Source organism: Trachypithecus francoisi, unplaced genomic scaffold (assembly GCF_009764315.1).
Source record: "Trachypithecus francoisi isolate TF-2019V2 unplaced genomic scaffold, Tfra_2.0 Lachesis_group2, whole genome shotgun sequence".
Taxonomy (NCBI): domain Eukaryota; kingdom Metazoa; phylum Chordata; class Mammalia; order Primates; family Cercopithecidae; genus Trachypithecus; species Trachypithecus francoisi.
The window spans coordinates 176,885,460-176,911,795 of NW_022681465.1; the positions used below are offsets into that span (position 1 = coordinate 176,885,460).

The 26,336-nt window shown below is 41.7% G+C and overlaps 1 long non-coding RNA gene across 1 annotated transcript in view; it reads left to right on the forward strand.

Annotated features, from left to right (window-relative positions):
- The window catches only part of LOC117064633, a 29,273-nt gene extending 17,014 nt beyond the window's left edge, over positions 1 to 12,259 (forward strand). The window contains exons 4-5 of the long non-coding RNA XR_004429569.1: positions 9,603 to 9,663; positions 12,086 to 12,259. This is a non-coding gene — a long non-coding RNA (uncharacterized LOC117064633). The remainder of the gene's footprint in view (positions 1 to 9,602; positions 9,664 to 12,085) is intronic.
- The last annotated feature ends 14,077 nt before the right edge of the window (positions 12,260 to 26,336 follow it).

The window sequence follows — 26,336 nt, forward strand, 5'->3', positions numbered from 1 at the left end:
TACTTAACACAAATTTTTCTTTTTTTCTTTATGTAGTTATTTCTGTCAAGAGGATGGAACATATTTTACTTTACAGTTGCTTATTTGATTTATTATTGACATCTCTGACGGTACATCTCCTTGTCAGATGTATGATTTGTGTTACACACGTCCATGTGAAGAGATCACCAAACAAGCGCAACAAGGCTGTTTATTTCACCTGGGTGCAGGCAGACTGAGTCCAAAAAAGGAGTCGGCAAAGGGTGGTGGGATTATCACTAGTTCTTATAGGTTTGGGATAGGTGTACAAAGTGCATTCTTAAGGGCGGGGGAGAATATTGCACAGTACCTTCTTAAGGGAGGGGGAAACTATGTCATATCATTTAGCATGGGGCAGGAACAAATCACAATGGTGAAATGTCATCAGTTAAGGCTATTTTCACTTCTTTCATGGGTCTTCCATTGCTTCAGGCCATCTGGATGTATACGTGCAGGTCACAGGGGATATGATGACTTCGCTTGGGTACAGAGGCCTGACATTCCTGTCTTCTTACATTAATAAGAACAACAAAACAAAATGGTGGTGAAGTGTTGGGGTGGCGAAAATTGTAGGGGGTGGTATGGAGAGATAATGGCGATGTTTCTCAGGGCTGCTTCAAGCGGGATTAGGGGCAGTGTGGGAACCTACAGTGGGAGAGATTAAACTGAAGAAAAATGTTGGGGTAAGGGATGATATTGTGGGGTTGTTAGAAGGAGCATTCGTTGTATAGAATGATTGGTGATGGCCTGGATGCAGTTTTTTATGAATTGAGAAACTAAATGGAAGACACAAGGTTCAAATAAGAGAAGGAGAAAAACAGCTATTAAAGGACTAAGAATTGAGAGGAACCAGGATCCAATTAGAGAGTGCCCAAGGGGGTTCAGCATAATTATTTGCTTGGTTGGCGAATTTTTGGGCTCTCTCCTTGAGTTTTTTTATGTTGTCATATACCAGGCCAGATTGATTTATGTAAAAACAACAACAACAACAACAAAAACAGTCTTCATTTAAAAATATACAGAGTCTCCTTTTTCAGCAGTGAGTAAATCGAGGCCTTGGTGATTTTGGAGGAAAGAGAAATGTAAAACCAGCAATTGTTTGTTAAATAAGGATTAGAAATGGCTAGGAGACAGTGAGAGAGATTGATAGTGTGGTGAAGATAGCTGGGGAGAGGTAGAGGGTGGCATAAGAATGGGAATGAGAATAAGAGTGAGCATAAAAGTAAAGAATAGGACTTCATCAGGGTGGAAAGTGTGGGAGTGTGTCCTGTCAGCAAAGATCATCTATCCACTCCAAGAGGGAGTCAAGAGTGGTGGAATAGGGATAGATTTTCACAATGGAAAAGAAATGAGAGGTTTTTAAGAGGCAGGCTAATGGCTTGTAACCTACATGGAAGAGGTTATGAAATGATGACAGAATAGAATGGGCCTGTGAGGCTGGAAGGAGATACTTTTTTTTTTTCTTTTGGTCTAAGAACCATCTGCCCTGAGTGGAGAGGGATTGATAGGTGGAAACTTCAGTGGGAGAGTAAATAGGAGTGACCAATGAGAAGGAGAAAAACTGTCTGTGAGGGACAGAAGTTGGAATGCTAGCTGCTGCTTTAGCTACCTTATCAGCATAAGCGTTGCCCTGAGTGATGGGATCTGATGCCTTTTGATGGCCCTTGCAGTGAATGACTCCAGCTTCCCTTGAAAGTAAAGCAGCTTTGAGAAGAGTTTTTATTAAAGAGGCATTAATGATGGAGGACCCTTGCATAGTGAGGAAACCTCTTTCAGCCCATATAACAGCATTGTGGTGCAGGATATGGAAGGTATATTTAGAGTCAGTATAAATATTGATATGTAGTCTCTTTGCAAGAGTGAGGGCCTGAGTTAAAGCAATGAGTTCAGCTTGCTGAGAGGTAGTGGAGGGGGGCAGAGTGGTAGCCTCAGTGATAGACATGGAAGATACTATAGCATGGCCTGCCTTTGCTGGTGAGTGGTGATTAGGCCTGGTGGAACTGCCATCAGTAAACCAAGTGTGATCAGGGTGAGGAACAGGAAAGAAGGAAATACGGGGAAATGAGTGAGTGTCAGGTGGAGCAGAGATACAGTCATGGGGGTCAGGTGTGTTATCCGGAATAATGTGGGAGGCTGGATTGAAGTCTGGGCCAGGAACAATGGTAATTGTGGGAGACTCAACAAAGAGTGAGTATAGCTGAAGGAGCTGGGGGTCAGAAAGTATATGCATCAAGTGTAAGGAGGAAAATAGATTTTGAAAGTTATGGGAACTGTAGGGAGTAAGTGGAGCATAGCTTGTGATTTTGAGGGCCTCTAAAAGTATTAAAGCAGCTGCAGCCGCTGCACGCAGACATGAGGGCTAGGCTAAAAGAGTAAGGTTAAGTTGTTTGGACAGAAAGGCTACAGGGCGCAGTCCCAGCTCTTGTGTAAGAAATCTGACCACACAGCACTGTACTTCAGCTGTGTGTAATGAAAAGGGTTGGGATGAGTTAGGGAGAGCTAGTGTGGGAGCAGCTTTTAGGGCAGCTTTTTAAGGAATGAAAAGGGGAGTGGGGAAAGGATTTAGGATTTATGGGGTCAGCTAGGTTTATCTAGAACAGAACAATGGATTGTGGAGCGAGGTATTGAGGATAGGGGAGTATATGGGTTTGGCACCACAGGGTGGATAAGCAAGACAATTTGGTTAATAAAGCGCAGATCCTGAACTAACCTGTAAGACTTGTCTGGTTTTTGGACAGGTAAAATGTGGGAACTGCAAGGAGAGTTTATAGGCTTTAAAAGGCCATGCTGTAGCAGGCAGGTGATAACAGGCTTTACTCCTCTTAAAACCTGTTGTGGGATGGGATATTGGCATTGAGTGGGGTAAGGGTGATTAGGTTTTAATGAGATAGTAAGGGGTACATGATTGGTTGCCAAGGAGGGAGTAGAGGTGTCCCATACTTGTGGATTAAGGTGGGGAGATACAAGGGGAGAATGCAAAGGTGGCTTTGAACTGGGGAAAAGGGTGGTAATGAGGTGTGACTGTAGCCCAGAAATAGTCAGAGAAGCAGATAATTTAGTTAAAATGTCTCAGCCTAATAAGGGAGCTAGGCAGGTGGGGATAACTAAAAAGGAGTGCATTAAAGAATGTTGTGCAAGTTGGCACCAGAGTTGGGAGTTTTAAGAGCTTTAGAAGCCTGGCCGTCAATACCCACAACAGTTACGGAGGCAAGGGAAACAGGCCCTTGAAAAGAAGGTAATGTGGAGTGGGTAGCCTCCATATTGATTAAGAAGGGGACGAACTTACCCTCCACTGTAAGAGTGACCTGAAATTCAGCATCCATGACTGTCCAGGGGGCCTCAAAGGCGATCAGGCAGCATCAGTCTTCAGCCGCTAAGCTGAGAAGATCTAGGAAGGAGTTAAGCAGAAAGCCTTGGACCAGAGTTCCAGGGGCTCTGGGAGTGGCTGCCAGGTGAGTTGGACAGTCCAATTTCCAGTGGGGTCTCACACAATTGGGACACGGCTTAGGAGAAATCCCGGGCTGCGGGCATTCCTTGACCCAGTGGCCAGATTTCTGGCACTTGAAGCAGGGTCCTGGGGGAGGCAGTCCTAGAGGAACACCTGGCCACTGTGGTTCAGACATTTTGAAGTTCTTGTGTGCTGGAGATGTGGCAGGTTTCTCTCACAGTGGAGGCAAGTAATTGCAACTCAGAAATACGTTGCTACTTGGCTGCCTCTACTCTATTATGGTACACCTTGAGGTGAGGTTAATTAGGTCCTGTTGTGGGGTTTGAAGCCCAGAATCTAATTTTTGAAGCTTTTTCTAATGTCAGGAGCTGATTGGGTAATAAAATGCATATTGAGGATAAGACAGCCTTCCTCTGGGGTCTAGGATAGTAAAGCATCTAAGGGTTGTTGCCAAACGGGCCATGAACTGGGCTGGATTTTTATATTTGATAAAAAAGAGCCTAAATGCTAACCGATCTGGGAGAGGTCAGATAAAGAAAAAAGGAGCATTAACCTTGACTATGTCTTTAGCTCCAGCCACCTCTTTAAGAGGAAATTGTTGGGCAGGTGGCGGAGGGCTAGTCGTGGAATGAAACTATCAGCCAGACTGGGTGTGAGGAGGGGAGGTGATAGAAGGATTATAGGGTGGGGGAGCAGAGGCTGAGGGAGAATTGGGACCTGGCTCGGCCTGGTGAGGAGCAGCCTGGGGAGAAGGGGAGAGGTCAGATGAGTCCATAGAAAAGAAGGATTCAAAGGACACAGAACTTGGGGTGGAGACTGAAGGAACAGACAGGAGAGAAAGAAGAAAGATTTGGGATGAGTTGCACTGGGAGCAGAGACTAGGTAGGGACTGATGTGTAAAAGAATGCCTGGACATCAGGCACCTCAGATCATTTGCCCATTTTTTGACAAAAGTCATCCAGATCTTGTAAAATGGAGATATCAAAAGTGCCGTTTTCTGGCTACTTGGAACTATTATCGAGTTTGTACTGGGGTCAAGTGGTATTGCAGAAGAAAATAAGGTGTTTAGGTTTTAGGTCAGGTGTGAGTCAAAGGGGTTTTAGGTTTTTAAGAACACAGCTAAATTAGCCAGGCATGGTGGCAGGCACCTGTAGTCTCAGCTACTCGAGAGGCTGAGGCAGAATCACTTGAAACCGGAAGGCAGAGGGTCAGGCCTCTGAGGCCAAGCAAGCCGTCATAAGCCGTGTGACCTGCAGGTATCCATCCAGATGGTCTGAAGCAACTGAAGATCCACAAAAGAAGTGAAAATAGCCTTAACTGATGACATTCCACCATTGTGATTTGTTTCTGCCCCACCCTAACTGATCAATGTACTTTGTAATCTCTCCCACCCGTAAGAAGGTTCTTTGGAGTCTCCACCACACTTAAGAAGGTTCTTTGTAATTCTCCCCACCCTTGAGAATCCACCTCCTGCATGCAAAACATTGCTCCTAACTCCACTGCCTATCCCAAAACCTATAAGAACTAATGATAATCCCACCACCCTTTTCTGACTCTCTTTTCGGACTCAGCCAGTCTGCACCCAGGTGAAATAAACAGCTTTGTTGCTCACACAAAGCCTGTTTGGTGGTCTCTTCACATGGAAGCACATGAGACACAGAAGTTGCAGTGAGCCAAGATTACGTCACTGCACTCTAGTTCTGGGCAACAAGAGCGAAATTCCGTCTCCAAAAAAAAAAAAAAAGGAAACCATATCTTAATAAAAAGTCATGAAAATGTATACCTGTGCTTTCCCATGAAGGTTTTATAGTTTAAGCTCTTACATTTAGATCTATAGTTCATTTTTTAGTTCATTTATATTTGTGTGAGAAAGGGGTTTCAGCTTCATCTAGTTGGACCAGCACCATTTACTGAAAAGCCTAATCTTTCCCCCACTGAATTGTCTTAGCACAATTGGCTGTAAATGTAATGTTTTATTTTTGGCCTCTCAATTCCATTCTGTTGACTTGTATGTCTATTTTTAATGTCTTGATTTTTATGTCTTGATTAATGTAGTTGTGTAGTGAGTTTTCTGTTAAGTGTGAATCCTCCAACTGCTTTTCTTTCTCAAGATTATTTGGGCTATTTGAAGTCCTTTACATATCCATATGAATTTTAGGGTCTGCTTGTCAATTTCTGCAAAGAAGGCAACTGACATTTTGACAGAAATTGCATTTGATCTATAACTAACTTGATTTAAACTTTTAAATATATATAAATATGATATGTAGCTCTCCAGGCCCCACAAACAGATTGGACTTTATATTATTTTTATGACTCATTGTGATTCTATGAAGAAGATATTATTAAGAAACTTCCTCAAGATCACACAGTTAGAAAGTGGCTGAAATGAGGCCGGGCACGGTGGCTCAAGCCTGTAATCCCAGCACTTTGGGAGGCCGAGACGGGCAGATCACGAGGTCAGGAGATCGAGACCATCCTGGCTAACACGGTGAAACCCCGTCTCTACTAAAAAATACAAAAAACGTGGCGGGCGCTTGTAGTCCCAGCTACTCGGGAGGCTGAGGCAGGAGAATGGCGTAAACCCGGGAGGCGGAGCTTGCAGTGAGCTGAGATCCGGCCGCTGCACTCCAGCCTGGGCGACAGAGCGAGACTCCGTCTCAAAAAAAAAAAAAAAAGAAAGTGGCTGAAATGAGATACCAACTCTTGTATGTGTAAACTACAGTCCTCTCATAGTATCATGCCATCCCTAATAATAACATCTTATAATTTTTTGAGCTGTATATTGTCTTACATATTCTCATTACTCACAAAGTTACATAAATTAGAAAATATAAAAATTATCTCCTGATTTGCTGCCATAGCACCCCATGTACACTCCTATTATCATAGCTCCTCCTCACACTGTATTCTACTTGCCTGTTCTTTACCAGACAGTGAGTGCTTTAGGAGCAGAAATATGTCTGGTTCTTTTATCTCTGGTGCCTGGAGAAATGCCTGGTACTAGAAGGGGCTCTGTGATAGCTGACTGAATAAATGATTGTGTTGTACATTCTGCCCTTAGGACTCAGAGGCTGGCATTGCAAGTTCCCCTGTGCTTGAGTGTGGTTCATTTTCCCAACTACTGTGGGGACGCTCAAGACAGAGACCAGAGCCTTGTTCTTAATAGGTACTCAGCACATAAGATCAGGTCCAGGCTGCATTCTTCCTGGGTCCAAGGAGAAGAGCCAAGTCAACTCGTTTTGAGAAAACCAGCACCTGCCATTCACAACAGAAAAAACATAAATGACTAATGAGTGTAAAAAGGTGTCTAATCTCACTATTGATCACAGAGACACAAGTGAAACAAGAATTTGTCTTTGACCTATAAAATTGCAAAGATTAAAAGGTGATAATACTCAGTGTAGTAAGAACGTAAGAAAATGGGTCCTTGCTGGGAATGTAACTTGGTAAAAATTTTTTGAAGGGCAATTTGGTAATGAATGCCAAGTTATAAAATAGGAATATGCTTAGATACATCAATTCTGCACTTTGAACAAGTGCACAGTGCTGGAACAGCCAGTCCTCCTTGGGCCCCTGGCACTCTTCTTCTGGGTGTGGTAGGGCTGCAAGACTGATTGCTCTGTTACAGGGCAATTTCTCAAGGTTATTTTATGTGCTGGAAAATTTGAGAGATAAGGTACAATCTTCCTCCACACCAAGAGTAGGCTTATATACTGCTTGCTATAAAGCAATAGATTCCCAAAGCTCAGTGTTCCTTAGATATAACACAAACCCCCTGTGCGTATAGCATCCATATGGCCCGTGTTGTGTCACCCTATGGGACTTGGTGGCAAAGGAAATCAACATAAACAAGTTGATGCTCATGTTGTCTGCTGTGCAATGAGTAACAAGGTCCTTTGTCCCTTAAAAATGTTATCATCCCATTTTCTACAGATAAGTAAACTGGGGTTCATTAAAATTAAATAGCCAGCCCAGAGCACATGGTTATTTACACGGTCATCCATTGCAGATGGAACCAGAGCCCAGGGTGACTGACTGAGCCTCAGCAGCTAACCACGGATCATTTGGATAAGCAATATGAGAGACTGATAGAGAAGAATCACAGGGCAAACTCTCACAACAAACTTTGTGTAATTAGCCTGCTGGATTGTCTGGCACTTTCCAATCACTCTGAAAAGCATCCAAACTGTTGCCATGACCTGCTGAATGCTCGTGGCTACTGGGTCACGCACTAGAACGGTGGCTCTCAGAGTATGGTCCCCAGACCAGAAGCATTGGCAGCCCCTATAAGTAAATATAAATGCAAATTCTCAGGCCTCCTGGAATTGCTAAAACACCGCAACCTGTGTATTCATAAGCCTTCCGGGTGATTCTGAGGCACACCCAAGTTTGAGAAGACACTGCTCCTGTGCAGGCTGCAAAACTCCCCTTCCTTCATCTGAGCTGCGTCCTTACTGAGACTGCAGAGCTAGTTCTCACACCTGTTCATGACAATTGTACCTGTCACTCGATTTACATATTTCAGTTAATGATTATGTTTACCAGTGAAATATGAGGGCAAAAGAAAAGGAATGATTGTTTCTATGACAACCACATTGAATATTTTAGAAAGTCAATGAAAATAAGTCACTAAAAAATGTTCTTGAAAGAGAAAAATTGGTGAACATCTACTGTTTTGTACTCTTTTATGAGTCGTTATTCATTCCACTTTAAATAAACCATATCTGGAGATCAGAAAAAATAAATGTGGTTTAGACAAGTAATGTGGAACTAAATACCAAACAATGATTCTATATTCAAAGAAAAGGCAGGGCTACATCAAAAGATTTGCAAATGAATATGCATTTACATGTTTTAAGTTAAAATGTTTAGGCCGTGTGCAGTGGCTCACACCTGTAATCCCAGAGCTTTGGGAGGCCGAGGCGGGCGGCTCATGAGGTCAGGAGATCGAGACCATCCTGGCTAACATGGTGAAACCCCATCTCTACTAAAAATACAAAAAAAATTAGCTAGGTGAGGTGGCGGGCGCCTGTATCCCAGCTACTCGGAAGGCTGAGGCAGGAGAATGGCGGGAACCCGGGAGGCGGAGCTTGCAGTGAGCTGAGATCCGGCCACTGCACTCCAGCCTGGGCGACAGAGCGAGACTCCATCTCAAAAATAAATAAATAAATAAATAAATAAATAAAATAAAATGTTTAAGGTATATGTGTATTTTTTATAATTTCACATTTAACTGACTCTAAAAAAATTAGTTGACTGACTTCTAGCCTCCACTATGTCGGGGAGAGAGCCTCCCTTGGATAGGATTTAAATCCTGATAAGAGATAACAACCTAGAATGGGGGAATAAGATACAACAAACTTCTTTCGATTGCTGTTCCTTTCATTCTTGGCTCATGAACAAAGGTTTGGTTCTCCCCTCTTTGCTTCTATGTCTCTGAAGCAAGAGGATACCATCGTTAAACAGCTATATCCTTGTAGCCTTGAAAAGGTATTATCAGGAGCATGTTTAATGGTAATACATGGGACATGTCCTAACATCCATTATTAAGCCCAGTGGTTGATCAGTTTGCCTCTTGGGCTCTGGTTAAAAAAAATTATTTGCCCTGCTCAAGAGTGCAGAAGCATGCAGGACACAGTGATGAGAAAGTGAAGCCATTTATCCCAGAGACAGAAGCCATTGTTCTCCTCATCCTACCCTTCTCCTTTGAGAACCGTTCCTCACCTCCTTCTCTTGTGGGCTCCCGTGTTGGCCCCCTCCCTTAGTGTGTTGGACCCAATGGAAACTTAATTTCTGCTGGTCAATCTGTTCATTTTCCTGCAAATGGGGATTAGGCACATGCAAACTCTAAGTCTTTATTGATTGTATGAATTGGAAGGGAAGAACAACTAGGGCTGGTGCAGTGGCTATATCCTCCCATACGCTGGGATGAGCACAGAGAGCCAGCCTAGAAGAGAGAGAATGAAGCCTTTGCCCAGAGAAAATTGGAAACAAGAGAGATCCTGTGACTGTGGACAGAGTAACTTGGAGAAGCTAGTTGAGTTTCTTGTCTTTAGGAACTATAAGCTACCCACATCACCCCCATCCTTCTAATAAATTGCTTTTTTTTTTCTCCTTAACCTCATTTTACTAGGCCCCTGTTCCTTGCCTGACGCTATTCTTGGAGCAACAAGTACTTAGTGCCAGGCATCTCGGTGAGTATATTGAAAACACACATTGGCAATTCTATGACAATGACTTTTGTTGTTTAAAATCTGAACTTTAAGTAGTTGCAGATGGGGTCATTTACTGACTAGCAACAGGGTTCCTCACACAGAGAGGTGACATCTCAGTTTGAAACAGGAACAGCCTGGGAATCATTAAAAATCAAAGATAAGCAGAATTCGGATAATGTGTTACAGAAGAGACGTTTACTTAAGCAGAACAGAGACTATTAGACTACTCTCTTAGCTATTCTTAGCCAATGATGTTATAAAGCTATTAAGTTTTGAAAGAATTGGACGTTTACATCAGGGACATTGTATAGCATTTGTTTATTTTTTATACATAAGCAGAGCGAAATTAGTTCTTATTTTATAGTGTTGATGTAATCATTACTTGTTTGCCGTGTGTGTGTGTGTGTGTGTGTGTGGCCAAGGAACAGACTTTTGGTGTAATAGTTTTAATATAAGCAGAGTACATTCATTTCAATTCCTTTTTTACTTTTGCAGAAAACATACAAAAGAGAGTTAAGGGATTAAAAGTGCAGAATCTGGTTTTAGACAGACACGGTTTCAAAATCTGGCTTTGCTACTGTTAGCTGTATGACCTTAATTGACTTATCTAACCTCTCTAGACCTCCCTATATTAAAAGTGGAAAGTAGTAATTTCCCTGTAATAGGACCATCCTGAGAAAGAAGCAAAATATATGTGTAAAGCAATTTGGCAGGTCTAGTACACAGTAAATGCTCATAATGATAGCTTTTGTGGCAGCTCTATCCTCTGACAGATCGCACATATTGAGTGCTGAGTTTGTGCCAGCTCCTTACATCTATACTATATTCATTTTTTGATGCAATTAAAGCTTTCATTTGTTATGCATATTGGCACCAAGATTTATTCTTTGTCCATGTATTTTGTTTTCCTATTTTTATCCATCCCCAGACTTGACATGGGTACTATGAACATATTCCATATGAACCAATCACACAAGACCTGTAGTCCAGATAGAAATTAGCTACCTTTCTTGTTTTAAGAACAACTTGGTAATATTATGTAATTATATATTTTTGAGTAGACATGCTTTATACTTAGGAGCATACATATATGAGGTATATAATATTTTAAAATAAATTTACTGAAGATATGCAAGAAAATGCCTCATTATTTTATAATAATCTCTTTTCTCTTTCTCCTTCTTTCTCTAAAAAGAAAAAAAAATCACAATACTATAAAAAAAAAAAAAAAGCTAAATTACTCCCCATCCAATGGCATTTGGCAATTCCTTAAAATCATCTGTCCCCCTAAATCTAAAAAATTTTCCACCCTAGTATATTCAAAAGAATATGCTATGAGTAATAACCAAGGAAGAGGTCAAGAGAATCTTTTGTGACCTGGGATATTGGTTTCTTAAGCTACAACACTGAGGGCAGAGAGGACCACACTTACTTTTGGCACATGAGTTAAATCTCACATATCACTTCATAGTTGCCCCTCACACACATCCTGTGGTATGCCACCCATACCCAAGCTCAACTCTGCATACCACCTTCCCCAAAGATTCTCAGTGTTCTCAACTGTTTGCAGCTCTGGTCGTATACTGTGGCAGGACCTCATCTTATGACCACAGTTCCTCAAGAAGAGCTTCATTGTTTGACTTCTGCTCCCTGAGCTTGTCTACCTACTGCAGTGTGTATTCTTGCATTTAGTCCATGGGAACATACTTTCTTTTTATAAATTAGTGTAAAGTATCATGCATGGGTTTAGGGAAAACACAGTATTATGTAGTGCCATATACAGACAACACACCATTAACTAGACCAGAGTTATATAAGAACAGCATGTTGTTATGTTTTATTCCCAAGTATTAAGAAAGCTCATGTGAGATTATTCTCTGCACCTTAGCATTTTATCATTTTCATCTTTAACACGTTATCTTGTCCTATTTCTATTTTTTCCCCGCATCAAATTTCTGAAGGGAATTTTCAAACCAAATATATATATATATAATATACATGTACATATACATACATATATATGTATAGTAGATCATAATTCAGAAACTGTGTCTTTGCCATAAGTTTAGCCTGAAAAAAACTCAATTCACCCACTTTGAAGATTAACGACTTCATCACATGTAACCAGTGAGTGAGGAATAAGGGGCAGGTTCATTTTCATCTCAAATATTATAACCTCAAAAATAAAAGTTTACCCTATTCTCCACTGGAATTATGCAAATACATAAAATATGAAGTATCCACACTCAATACTGAGTATACCATATGTCAAATTACTGGTGGATATTTTTCTTTCTCTTGCTTAATCAGCTGTATGTTGAGAAATTTGTATATTGGGCAGATAACAAATGATTGCCACGTGGGGGTTGCCAACATACCAAATTTTCTTTTATCTGTTCAGAAACATCAGGGTGCAGTTATCTAATCGTATTGATATTCTGATGGTGATTAACGTATGTTATATAATCTTTCTGTGCCTTTCTTGATGGGGTCAGATTCTGTACCACACAAGTCACAGTATTTCAAAAAGCTATTGTGAAAGTAAAGCTAAAGGCAACAAAAGAATGAGTCATTAGTCATTGGGTTTTGTTTTTTTTCCACCTATGTGTATCATATTCTAAAATGAATTAAAGATGAACAATTATCAGATGTAATTCTGAGCTCATGTTCTCACACTGTCTGATGGGCGGAATTTTCACAAGGGATGCGCTGTCATCATTTTGTCAGGACCTTTGGAGACAAGTTCAAGGGTAATGTTTAGTCAGCATAAATATCAAAATGCCCAATAATAAAACATTTTATCCATCTGGTTTTAATCACAAGCCTCTTTAATCTAAATGACTCTTGTATTGTGTTTCATACATATTCTGTAAAGATCAAACTGAGTCAATGCCTCTAAAGAGGAAAATAAAATTTTAGCCCTATAAAAAAATTGTTGGCCGGGCGCGGTGGCTCAAGCCTGTAATCCCAGCACTTTGGGAGGCCGAGGCAGGCGGATCACAAGGTCAGGAGATCGAGACCATCCTGGCTAACACAGTGAAACCCCGTCTCTACTAAAAAGTACAAAAAACTAGCCGGGCGAGGTGGCGGGCGCCTGTAGTCCCAGCTACTCGGGAGGCTGAGGCACGAGAATGGCGTGAACCCGGGAGGCGGAGCTTGCAGTGAGCTGAGATCCAGCCACTGCACTCCAGCTTGGGCGACAGAGCGAGACTCTGTCTCAAAAAAAAAAAAAAAAAATTGTTAAGGTCAGGTTTATATACCTATTATGAATTTAAAAATATTTCTTTGCTTTAAGCAATATTGCCTCCTTGAAATCATTGTTTTCAAGAAAAGAAAATAATTTTCTACTTTCTAGTTTGCAGAAAAGTTAATATTATCAGAGAATCATTTAACAAAAAGATACCAAGCTCTACTAATTTAACAAATCGTTCTCCATTAGACTGGAATTATACAGGAGATGGTAATTAGAAACTGTCTTCCTTGCCATTTGTCCTCATTAGCCCTAGCTCAGTCTATGGTCAGATTATATCCTTCTCATATGTTAAATTGACAATCAACCATCATTGAAGGTAAAATGAATAGTAATGGGCCACCTTCTGACCACAGGACACCTAGGCGTGCTGTTTCTTCCACAGGGAAAACCCTTTAGCACAATCTATAGTCCTTAGCTTGCTTTTCACTTCCTCCTGGAAGCCTTCTCTGACCGCCCTGACTAGGTCAATAACTCACTTCCACATTAGATGCTCTCATATTATCTATTTTGCATCTTATAGCAAAATAAAACTTAAACTGTAATATTAGTGAAAGCCTGAAGGGAGCCATCTATTTACAAAATATATAATTTTTTAGTCATTCCCAATTTAAAATTCCTCATCTGTAGCTTGGGCACTGTTTTCTCTACAGCATGCTGTCTGCCATTTTATTTTAGCTGTGAGGCTGCAGTCAAGTTGGAGGAAAACATGACCTAAGAGTAGGCAGCCCAAAACTCTAGGCCTGGGAAATTATGGGAAGAGAATGAAAAAGGCAGGGAGCCCCAGTTCTCCTCTACAGGCTTTAACTGGAAACATGGTAGATGAATTAAGGGACTGATGCTCATCCAACTCATGTTTGGAACACGAAAGAGGCAATTCTCTCTCCATTTGCCCCACCAAACGGGGAGGTTTACGAATCTATTGTGTAGCCTCATTAGACAGAGAGAGGGCTGGGATTAACTTTACCAATTCTCTATTAGTTTCCAGGTGGCAGGACCCAGAGGTTCCTATAGAACACAGGGACCCTGTGAAGAAGCCTGTGTGGAGGGCAGGCAGCCTTAGTAGGTGTTGGCATGGTGAGGAAGGAAGTCATCCTGCTTCAGAGGCTGTACGGTAGATTGCTTAGTCAAGGTTTGGATGGGGCATGTGGCAGAGATTCAGAGGGTCCACAGCACTGGCAAAAGCCCAGGTGAGGCTGCAGCAGAGGCACTGCCAGGCCCTGACCCAACCAGAAGAACTGGGCCTGTGGATCACAAACAGAGCTCCACCGGCCTCAGGCATCAGCCACTCATGCCTGCGGGGCAGGATGTGGCTAGCACTCAAGAGACACCACTGAGGACACCAGAGGACACTCCAGAGGACACTTCCTGGATTCAGTGATTTCATCCTTCTGTCAAAGCACCTGGTCCTACACCCAGATATAATTTTAGAGAAGGTCACAGGAAAGGGACAAAGTGCTCAGGAAGACTAAGCATTTACCTAAAGAGGGTGGCACACACACACACACACACACTCTATAAACCAGCTCTGTCTACTTACACTGTTTAAACTAAAAGAAACGGAAACATCTTTCTTTCCTTTTTTTTTGAAGCCGAGTCTCACTCTGTCGCCCTGGCTGTAGTGCAGTAGTGGTGTGATTTCGGTTCACTGCAGCCTCCGCCTCCCAGGTTCAGGCAATTCTCATGCCTCAGCCTCTTGAGTCAATGAGACTACAGGCACGTGCCACCACACCTGGCTAATTTTTGTATTTTTAGTAGACGTAGGGTTTAACAATGTTGGCCAGGCTGGTCTTGATCTCCTGGCCTCAAGTGATCCACTCTCCTCGGTCTCCTAAAATGCTGAAATTACAGGCTTGAGCCACCATGCCCAGCAACATCTTTCAATTGTCACATCTAAGGTATCTTCATACCCTAGATAAGGTATTACCCAAGAGGTTGGGGGTATTCATGAGGAAGGCCAGAGCAGAACAGTTTCAGAAAATGTAGCAATTCTGCACCTTTAAATCCAGTGTGAGTTCAATGTATAACCCTGCTACATAATCAATCAAGAAATATTCACTGAGTGCCCTCTGTGTGCCAGGCAGTAGGTGGGTGCTTGGGATCCAATGGTGAGTAAATGTAGAAAAGTTCCAACTCCCATGGGCTTGCCAGCTAGAACATATTAGACTGGCATAAGACCAATAAGCTGAGAAATAATTAATGAGTAGTGATTGTGCTCAAGGCCCCTGAGGGAAAGTATCAGGATTAGCAGAGAGTGAAACAGGGGGACTCCATTCATCCATTCATTCATTTATGTTACCGAGCAATCTCTACTCAGAAACCTTCTTGCCTAACTCTCGCTGGTTAAAAGTAGGTCCCAATCTTAGCATGACTTGCTCTCAGCCATTCAGATACTGGGAATTCACTTTTCCTCTCTAAAGATTTGCAACAAGATCTGAAGAATAAAAATTAAAGATTTGCTAAAAGCAAAAATAACAATCCCGATCCTCCACTACTTTAATTATTACAGATTTATGTCCACTAAGAAGCCCCTTGTGGCCGGCGCGGTGGCTCAAGCCTGTAATCCAGCACTTTGGGAGGCCGAGACGGGCGGATCACGAGGTCAGGAGATCGAGACCATCCTGGCTAATATGGTGAAACCCCGTCTCTACTAAAAATACAAAAAAAACTAGCCGGGCGACGAGGCGGGCGCCTGTAGTCCCAGCTACTCGGGAGGCTGAGACAGGAGAATGGCGTGAACCCGGAGGCGGAGCTTGCAGTGAGCTGAGATCCGGCCACTGCACTCCAGCCTGGGTGGCAGAGCAAGACTCCGTCTCAAAAAAAAAAAAAGAAGCCCCTTGTGACTACAAGAATACCAGCTGCATCAAGTACAGGTGGGGTACAGTTTTAGAGGCCTTTTCAGACTGTCAGGGTAGTCTCAAGGGCTAGACAGGGGATGTGGTATGAAGGGGTGGCCTGCGCCTCCACACCTGTGGGTGCCTCTCGTTTGGTGGAACGAGAGACTTGAGAAAAGAAATAAGACACAGAGACAAAGTGGCCGGGCGCGGTGGCTCAAGCCTGTAATCCCAGCACTTTGGGAGGCCGAGACGGGCGGATCACGATGTCAGGAGATCGAGACCATCCTGGCTAACACGGTGAAACCCCGTCTCTACTAAAAAAAATACAAAAAACTAGCCGGGCGAGGTGGCGGCGCCTGTAGTCCCAGCTACTCGGGAGGCTGAGGCAGGAGAATGGCGTGAACCCGGGAGGCGGAGCTTGCAGTGAGCTGAGATCCGGCCACTGCACTCCAGCTGGAGCGACAGAGCGAGACTCCATCTCAAAAAAAAAAAAAAAAAAAAAAAGACACAGAGACAAAGTATAGAGAAAGAAAAGCGGGGCCCAGGGGACCCGTGCGCAGCTTACAGAGGACCCACGCCGGCACCGGTCTCTGAGTTCCCTCACTATTTATTGCTCAAAAGATAAGGGAGTAAATCAACAGTAAGACATACAGATACACGGAGATGTTCCATTGCCCAGGGACGGGCAGGAGACAGATGTTTTTCTTTTACTGAGATTTAAGAGAATGGTAATGATTCTAAGAAGCCCCTTGTGACTACAAGAATACCAGCTACATCACAAGCAGTCTTCAGGCATTTGTTTAACAAAGCACATTCCTTACAGCCCAAAATCCTTTAAACCTTAATCACCACAGCGCTGTCTCTAGTAAGGACAAGGTTGGGGGTAGGGTCACAGATTAACAGCATCTCAAATACAGAGCCAGATGGAGTCTCTTCAACTTACTTTTTTCCATAATAACACAGTAACAGGCTGACCTCTCTTTTCCCCACATTTCCCCCTTTTCTTTTCAACAAAACCACCATTGTCATCATGACACTGAGATTACATACTTTACAAAGTAATAGAATATTACAAAGTAAGTGGAGGCAGGATGGGATCACAGGATGGTGTTAACATTAAAATTAAAATTGCTAATGAAATTTTGGGCACGCATAGTCATTGATAACATTTTATCAGGAAATAGGGTTTGAGAGCAGACAACCTGACTGACCAAAATTTATTAGGTGGGAATTTTCTCATCCTAATAAGCCTGAGAGCACTACAGGAGGCCGGGGCTTATTTCATCCCTTCGGCTTCAACTGTAAAAGGCGGCACGCCTCCAAGGGGGTCGTTTATAGGCCTACCCTTAGAGCGCATTTGCTTTCTCAGGGATATTCCTTGCTGAGAAAAAGAATTCAGCGATATCTCTCCTATTTGTGTGCAAAAGGAGAAGAGCTATGGCGGCCAGTTCAAGGTTACCTCCCTTGTTTCCTGAACACCGCTGTTATCTCGTTTTTTTTTTTTTTTAAAGGATGCCCAGTTTTCATACTGTTTAAACACACATGCTCTACAAACAATTTGTGTAGTTAAGGCAATCATCACAGGGTCCTGAGGTGACATATATCCTCCTCATCTTACAAAGAAAATGATGGGATTAAGAGATTAAAGACAGACGTAAGAAATTACAAAAGTATAAATTTTGGAGAACTAATAAAATGTCCATGAAATCTTTATATTTTATGTTTTTCTGCTGTGGCTCCAGCCAGTCCCTCTGTTCAAGGTCCCTGACTTCCCGCAACATTCTCCCTCCCTTTTCCTCTATATAAATGTGTCATGACGATGAAGGCTCGTTCGTTCTCTTGATTTTGGCGCAGGATTCTTTGACTGGTCCAGCACACTAAAAACAAACCGATTAAACAGAGACACATAATTCCAAAATGTACTGTAGTAGAGTTTCTGATAGACTCAATCCAAGTCGTAGGGTTTAATTCATAAAGATTTTTTGCCACTTGATCTAACGCCTCAGCTCCAGGCACAATATTTAAGTGACTTTGAGAGGCTTCAAAAATTTGTTTTAATTTAGAAATGTCTAAAGTGAGATTATCTTCTCTTCCTTGTAAATGGCGTCTAACCATGTCCCAGTGATGTTTAGACTCATTATAAATTTGGGGTGTAATATAAAAATCTGACGTATTCCAGTCACACTGTAACTGGAAACGATGTTCCAAGCTCATGAGCCTATCTCCCATCCAAATGACAGTTTGTCTAAGGTCATTAATTTGATTAGCCAAGTTTTGATCGATACCAGATTGTGAATTCCACAACCTTGTGGAATTCTTTTGCCAATTGTCAACAAAGCTTACTATCTGAACAGAAGAGTGCAATGCGACTCCTGCCACAGCGGCTGTAGCTGTGATTGCAATTAATCCCATAATTACTGCAATTAAAGTAAAAATGAATCTTTTGGATCTATTTAAAATGCCTTTTAATACTTCAGTCAAAATATGAATGGATGGCGAGGCCTCCCATGGTCGATCCATGGACACAGGGATCCACACGCCTTCTCTTGCTCTCACTAGTAGAATATGGTGCTGCCAACCAAAAGTCGAATCAATGCAAGTAAACAATTTGCAATTTTCACACGTTATAGTTTTGGAGTCTAGTTGAATAACTATGTTTCCTATGACTAACATATAAGGGGGTTTTACACAACTTTGTAAAGGAACTGTTAGACTGGAATTTAGGTTGATAGAGTAAGATGGCTTATAATCTCTTGTTTCTATAGTTTGGTTTCCAGACCAAATTCTAAGGTGGTATGAAGCCACAGTAAGCTTCCATAATTTTGGATGTTCAGGACCAAAAGCAGGACTTACTATTTTTGGTCTTGGAGTAGAGATTCCCTTTTCTCCCCATTTCCAAGGGTAGAAAGACTGTAATTTTTTGTGCTTATGTTTGTCTACATTTTCTGTGAAGTCACTATCAACAGTTGGACTCACTAGTGCACTGGGACAGAATTGAGTTTGTCCTGTGCAATCGTGGTAGAATTGACCTCGAGGTGCCCAATCTATAACAGTTCCAAATGGATTGTTTCGTAAAATCACCGCACTATCGGCCACACATTCTTCCCAAACTAAATCTCTGTTTTCTATGGAAATCTCCTTGGAGCAAGGTTTCCCTTTTGGCCTAAATTTTAATGATCTTTGATAAGAGAAGTCTTGTAAATAGTTTATCTGTGGTTTGAGTGACATTCTGTTTACCATGTGATAAGTAAATCTACAGGTGGGATTGAGAGTAGGTACTTCTACCAACCAATTTTGGATAGTAGGCATTAAACATCCTGGTGCTTTCTCTAGACATATAGGAGGATAACGATACCCAATGGAAATATTTATCATCATTCCTTCTTCCTCCGGTTTGGCAGGGCAACGATCATCTGTGGGACCAGGTACCCACCCACTATTATTAACATATACTTCAATAGGATTATCCATCCATGTGACTGCCCGAATTAAAGGTGGGAAAGGCACATAGGCCCAGTAGGTATAATTAGCTGCAGCTGCTCCTGCAGGCATGGGGAGACTTACCACCGTTGATACAACCATTAAAGCTGCAAGCAGCATTTTTTCTGAGGTTTGTGTCACCTTTGTGCTAGCTAGGCTTTTTCTAGCTGACAGTGTCAGCTTCTTTAACTGTGCCCAGGTCGGCAGCTCCGCCTTCTTGGTGTGTGGTGACTTCATCTGTTTTTCTAATATCACCCCTTGACTCATCCTGCGAGTCAATGGTGCTCGATGGCGGTGTTTCCGTCTCCGTGGAGGCGCTTTTCTTTGCACCTCCGCTGGGTTCATTGTAGAACTTCAAATGTCTAGTGGGTATCCAAATAGGAAGCTGATTCTCTCCTGGTGAAACAGAAGCAAAACCTCTTCCCCAGGTTATCACCTTCCCTATTTCCCATGTCCTATTTTTGTTGTCTTTCCACCAAATCAGTTTTCCTTCATGTGGACTGTTCTTTTTACCAGTAAGATGTTGTTCTGCAGAAGTAGTAGTCTGATTTCTATAAATGTCTAAAAAATTTAAAGTATAGAGTGCTAGATTAAGCTGCATCTGAGGAGTGGTACACTCCTTACTGTCTCCCCCTTCTTTTTGTTTAACTAACCGAGTTTTGAGTGTTCTATTCGTTCTTTCAACTATGGCCTGTCCTTGGGAATTATAAGGAATTTCTGTTGTATGTGTAATATTCCACTGATTTAAGAATTTTTGGAAAGCTTTACTACAATAACCTGGTCCGTTGTCAGTTTTAATTTTTTTGGGGACTCCCATGACAGCAAAACAAGATAATAAATGTTTTTTAACACGGGAAGTGCTTTCTCCTGTCTGGCATGTTGCCCATATGAAATGTGAATAAGTATCAACTGTTACATGAACATATGATAATTTTCCAAATGAAGGTACATGGGTAACATCCATTTGCCATAATACATTAGGACACAGACCTCTGGGATTAACTCCTGCCTTTTGAGTGGGCAGGTGTAGTACTTGACACTGGGTACAATGTTGTACAATATTTTTGGCCTGTTTCCATGTGACATCAAATTTGTTTTTTAACCCTGCTGCATTTACATGAGTCAAAGCATGAAGTTCTTGTGCTTTTATGAATGCAGAGGATACCAGTAAGTCAGCTTGTTCATTTGCTTTAGTTAAAGGTCCTGGTAAATTAGTGTGTGCTCGAATATGAGTAATATAAAATGGGAAATTCCTTTTTCTTACAGTTTGTTGTAACAAATTGAACAGCTGGTTTAACTGATCATCCATGCTATATTTAATTAGAGCTGTCTCAACATCCCTTGTAGCCTGTACTACATATGCAGAATCTGATATAATATTAACAGGTTGATTAAAATCTTCTAACACTGTAATGACTGCAACCAACTCTTTGAGCTGATTGATATTGAGTTTTGATTACTCACTCTTTTGGTCCTGTGTAAGCCACTTTTCCATTGCTGGAACCATCAGTAAATACTGTCAGAGCATTTTCTAAAGGTTTATGTCTGGTAATTTTAGGTAAAATCCAAGTAGTCAATTTTAAAAACTGGAAGATTTTTGTTTTTGTGAATGATTATCAATAATTTCCACAAAATCAGCAAGGCCAATCTGCCATGCACTAGAATTGATAAAGGCTTGTTTAACTTGTTCCTTGGTTAAAGGAACAACTATTTTGTCTGGGTCATTACCACACAATTTTATTATTCATAATCTTGTCTGACCAATTAATGTAGCCATTTGATCCAAGTACAATGTAAAAGTTTTAATTGTACTGTGAGGAAGGAATGACCACTCCACAAGATCAGTATTTTGAACAATGATGTCTGTTGGAGAATGTGCAGTGGCAAAAATCAAAAGTTGGAGTGGGGCTAAAGAATCTATTCTACTTATTTGCGCTGACTGAATTTTTTCTTCCACTAATTTAATTTCTTTTGTTGCCTCTGGGGTTAATATTCTTTTACTATTTAAGTCTGGATCTCCTCTTAGGATAGAGAACAAATTTGACATGGCATAAGTAGGAATGCCTAGAGTTGGCCGAATCCAATTAATATCGTCTAACAATTTTTGAAAGTCATTTAATGTTTTTAATGTATTTTTTCTTATTTCTATTTTTTGTGGCTTAATTTTTCTATTTTCTATTTGCATCCCTAAATAATGAAAAGGAGCAGAGGTTTGGATCTTATTAAATGCTATTGTTAGTCCTGCGTTGGCAACCTCTGCTTGCAGAAATGTGTAACAGTCAATTAATTTGTCTCTTGTTTCTGCAGCACATAAAATATCATCAATATAGTGAATGATATAACAATCTGAAAATTTGTTTCTAACGGGTTGAAGGACTTGACCTACGAAAGCTTGACAAATAGTTGGACTATTAAGCATTCCCTGAGGTAATACTTTCCACTGAAACCTGGTGGCTGGTTCTTTATTATTTATGGCTGGTATAGTAAAGGCAAATTTTTCACAATCTTGCTCTGCCAGAGGAATGGTAAAAAAGCAATCCTTTAGATCAATTATAATTAAAAGCCAGTCTTTTGGGATCATGGCAGGAGAGGGCAATCCAGGTTGGAGAGGCCCCACGGGTTGAATTACAGCGTTTACGGCTCTTAAGTCCATTAACATATGCCATTTGCCTGATTTTTTCTGAATTACAAATACAGGAGAATTCCAGGGTGAGAATGAAGGCTCAATGTGTCCCTTTTCTAATTGTTCCTTTGCTAATAAGTGTAAAGCCTCCAGTTTTTGTTTTGGTAGCAGCCACTGATTTACTCATACCGGTTTTTTTGTTTTTCAAGTTAATGGAATGGGTTTAGGAGGCTCTACAGTGGCCGCCCCTAAAAAGGATACCCTATTCCTTTTCTTTTTTGATTTTTCTTAATTTCAATTGGGACTTTAATGCCATTTTCATTTTTTCCTAATCCCTTTCCTGGTATATATCCCATCTTAGTCATGATTTTTTCACTCATGGGGCTGTATAATGGAGTAGGCATAATGATTTCTGCACCCCATTGTTGTAACAAATCTCGACCCCATAGATTAACAGGAATTGAAGTAATCATTGGCTGAACAGTACTTTCTTGATTATCTGGCCCTAAACAATGTAAAATCATTGTACTTTCATATACTTCTGAAGCTGTGCCTACGCCGACAAGTCTTGTAATAGCCTTTTGTTTAGGCCAATTTTTTGGCCACTGATTTAAAGCAATGACAGAGATATCTGCTCCTGTGTCTACCAACCCTTCAAACTGTTTTCCTTGAATAATGGCCTTATACACAGGTCTGCTCTCAGAGACCAAACTTGCCCAATATGCAGCCTTTCCTGCCAGATCAGTGCTTCTGAACCCTCCTGTTCTTTTTATTTCACTGTTTCCAACTTTAATATAAGGTAGGAGTAATAATTGAGCGATCCTGTCTCCTGGACTGGCACTCCAAGGAATTGAGGAATTAATAACCAATTGAATTTTGCCTTCATAATCTGAATCAACCACACCAGTATGAATTTGAACTCCCTTTAGATTTAAACTTGATCTTCCAAGATTAGTCCTACAGTCCCCTCAGGCAATGGGCCGTATACCCCGTGGGGATTCTTTGTGGAGGCTCCCCTGGAAGCAGAGAGACTGCTTGTAAAGTACATAGATCTACTGCTGCACTGCCACTTGTGGCGGGGGATAATTGCTGTATTGTGATAACGGCTTATTCCCTGAGACACTTGCGACAGTGGGGGTTGTTGTTCCTGAAAACCCTGAGGAACAAAGGGTTGAATTTGGAATGCCCCAGTTTGTTGCGGGGCCTGAGGCTGGCCCCTCCTCTCGTTTCCCAACAGTGGTTGCCCATTTTTATCATATTTAGAATGACATTGATTACCCCAATGTTTTCCCTTTTTACATCTTGGACATAGGCCAGGTGGCCCTTTATCTGTTGTGGTAGTAACTTGAGTAGTTACATTTGGTTTATTTGTGACTAGGCAATTCTTTTTTAGATGACCAATTTGACCACAATTATAACATTTTCCCCTAAATGTTCTCACTTGTCCTCCTAAAGCAACTCCTGTGATTGCTTGAGCCATAAGCATAGCTTTATGCATAGCTCCTCCAATTCCATCGCAGGCTTTAATGTACTCTGAGATTACATCTGATCCTGCGGGAACCCTTCCTTTTAATGGCTTAATGGCTGATTGACAATCCGGATTGGCGTTTTCATATGCCATCAACTCCACTATGACTTTACGGTCATTCTCATCGGTAATTGACTTTTGAGCAGCATCTTGAAGTCTTGCCACAAAATCAGGGTAGGGCTCTTTAGAGCCTTGTCTTACTGTATTAAAGGAGGGGCAGGCAGTTCCTGGGTCTTGGATTTTCTCCCAGGCCCTAAGGAAGATAGCCCTGATTTGCTCAATGACCTCATTTGGCATTATTGCTTGTTGGTCAACAGTGCTCCAATTTTGACCTATTTCTAATAGTTGATCTGCATCTATGTTAATTGGAGGATTGGCAGTCCTATTTCTTCGGACCTGCACTTGTGCCCCATCAATCCACCAAGTCTTAAGTTGTAAAAATTGAGAGGGTGAAAGTGAGGATTTTGCCAGAATCTCCCAATCATAAGGAATGAGTCTGTGTCCATGAGCAATGGAATCTAATAATGTTCTCATGTAAGGAGAGTTGGGTCTATACTGTTTTACTCCTTCTTTTATTTCTTTTAGCATTTTTGTAGAAAAGGACTGATATCTGGCTTCAGCTACGGGAGGCTCTCCCTCTTGGGTCCCTTCTCCAGGTGGTCTTGCTTCTAATATTACTGGGAATTGCCACGCCTCAATATCTCCCTGTTTTCTTGCCTCATCAATAATCTTATGTATTGCACTACCCTGTATACTAGGCGGTGCTGTAGGATTAAGTCTCATGGTGGGCGGCTGAGGATATGGCGCCCTGCCCTGTGGCACTGGGAATGTTCCTGGCTGTCCATACAGATTTTCTGGGGGCTGCAGATACTGCAGTTCAGCTGGCGGCCAGTATTGATAGGCTACTGGCGGCTGGGTCTTACTTTCTACCTGCTGATATTGTGGACACTGTATCTGGATTGGCATTGCCATGACAGAGACTCTATCTTTTTCTATTTGATCTTCTTTTGGAGTTTGTACTTGTTTAACCTGCATTTGAGGTTCTAAGGTTGCAGGCATCTGAGCTGTTGTAAGAGGAGTTGGCCATCGTGGTTTAGACTCTGATGGCTCTGCTAATTCTGGATCTTTTTCCTCTAATTTTAACGTTTCAGGATATATTACCTCCTGTAATTGATTATTGTCAACATTTTGCGTTGACCGAGCCATTACCAGCTCTGCTACACATTTACAGTGTGACTTTCTTTTCCTTTCCGGGATTCTCTCCCTGCCTCTTTTTTACGATCTACTGCACAGCTTTTAGGGACATCAGAAATTGAAATGTTATCTTCTTCTGTTTGCAACGGTTCTAAAGCTACTTTAACAATGACCCAATCATTCCATACTGTAAGTGGGATGATTTTACCTTACTTGCTTGTTTTAATTCTTTGCCAATTTTTTCCCAATCTTTTAGATCTAAAGTTCCCTGTTCTGGAAACCATGGACAAAACTGTTCTATTGTTTGAAAGAGCGTAATTAGATTTTCGGTAGACACTTTAACTCCCCCTCTTTTTAAGAGAATTTTTATAAAGCTGCGATAAGAGGCATATTTACTTTTAGTTTGCCCCATTGTTACCCTAGGTTCTTCCGAGCGCACAAGCTTACCGCAAGGCTGACTGTAGACGTAGTCGGGAGTCTCTCGTCGACTTGTCCTCAATGACCACGCTCCAGCATACCTTCACCTTAGAGAAAAGCTTCCCTGTTGGGCACCAGATGAAGGGGTGGCCTGCCCCTCCACACCTGTGGGTGCTTCTCATTTGGTGGAACGAGAGACTTGAGAAAAGAAATAAGACACAGAGACAAAGTATAGAGGAAGAAAAGCGGGGCCCAGGGGACCGGTGCGCAGCTTACAGAGGACCCACACCGGCACCGGTCTCTGAGTTCCCTCAGTATTTATTGCTCAAAAGATAAGGGAGTAAATCAACAGTAAGACATACAGATACACGGAGATGTTCCATTGCCCAGGGACGGGCAGGAGACAGATGTTTTTCTTTTACTGAGATTTAAGAGAATGGTAATGACCTTTAACCACAAGCAGTCTTCAGGCATTTGTTTAACAAAGCACATTCCTTACAGCCCAAAATCCTTTAAACCTTAATCACCACAGCGCTGTCTCTAGTAAGGACAAGGTTGGGGGTAGAGTCACAGATTAACAGCATCTCAAATACAGAGCCAGATGGAGTCTCTTCAACTTACTTTTTTCTATAATAACACAGTAACAGGCTGACCTCTCTTTTCCCCACAGTGGTAGAATGAGCAGCCTCTTCTTTTTCTAAATCTACTGAACAGTCATTGCAGGTCTAGCCTTACAAACACAGGAGCTGAACCAAGCAAGGAAACTCAGGAACCCCTGTATCTGGGCTGAGCAGCTCATAGCCCCACAGAATCCCTTAGCCAGGATTGTTCTGCCATCGGTTCCTTTGTTGAAGTCAATGCTACCTTTGCCATATGATGCTCAATATGCCACTGTTCTAAGCTCATTGGTCAGTCTCAACATGTAACTTTCCAGCAAGCAAGGTGGGTGGAGATACAGTGATTACTGGCTAAACTTCTAGCAGCTGGACAAGTCAGAGATTGGCTGCCCTCTTTGTACCATTGCCCAAGGGGTGGTGAGAGGTAATAGTAAATTAGATTACCAAAGAACTGAAGTATAAGGTAAAAACACATTTCAATCCTTTGCCTTTGTAAAATATTTTCCCAAAATTACTTCAGATTGACCACGTAACAGAAAGTTCATGATGAGTATTCTAATCTTTGCATTTAAAACGGAAAGTTAAAAGGCCACCATTGTGTTTGCATGCATGTGGATGTGTGTGTATGTTCATATGTATGTGCCATCTGGTCACTGCAGGGACCTCAGAGGACACCTTTGGCTTGTGATTCTGAAGTGTACCAGTG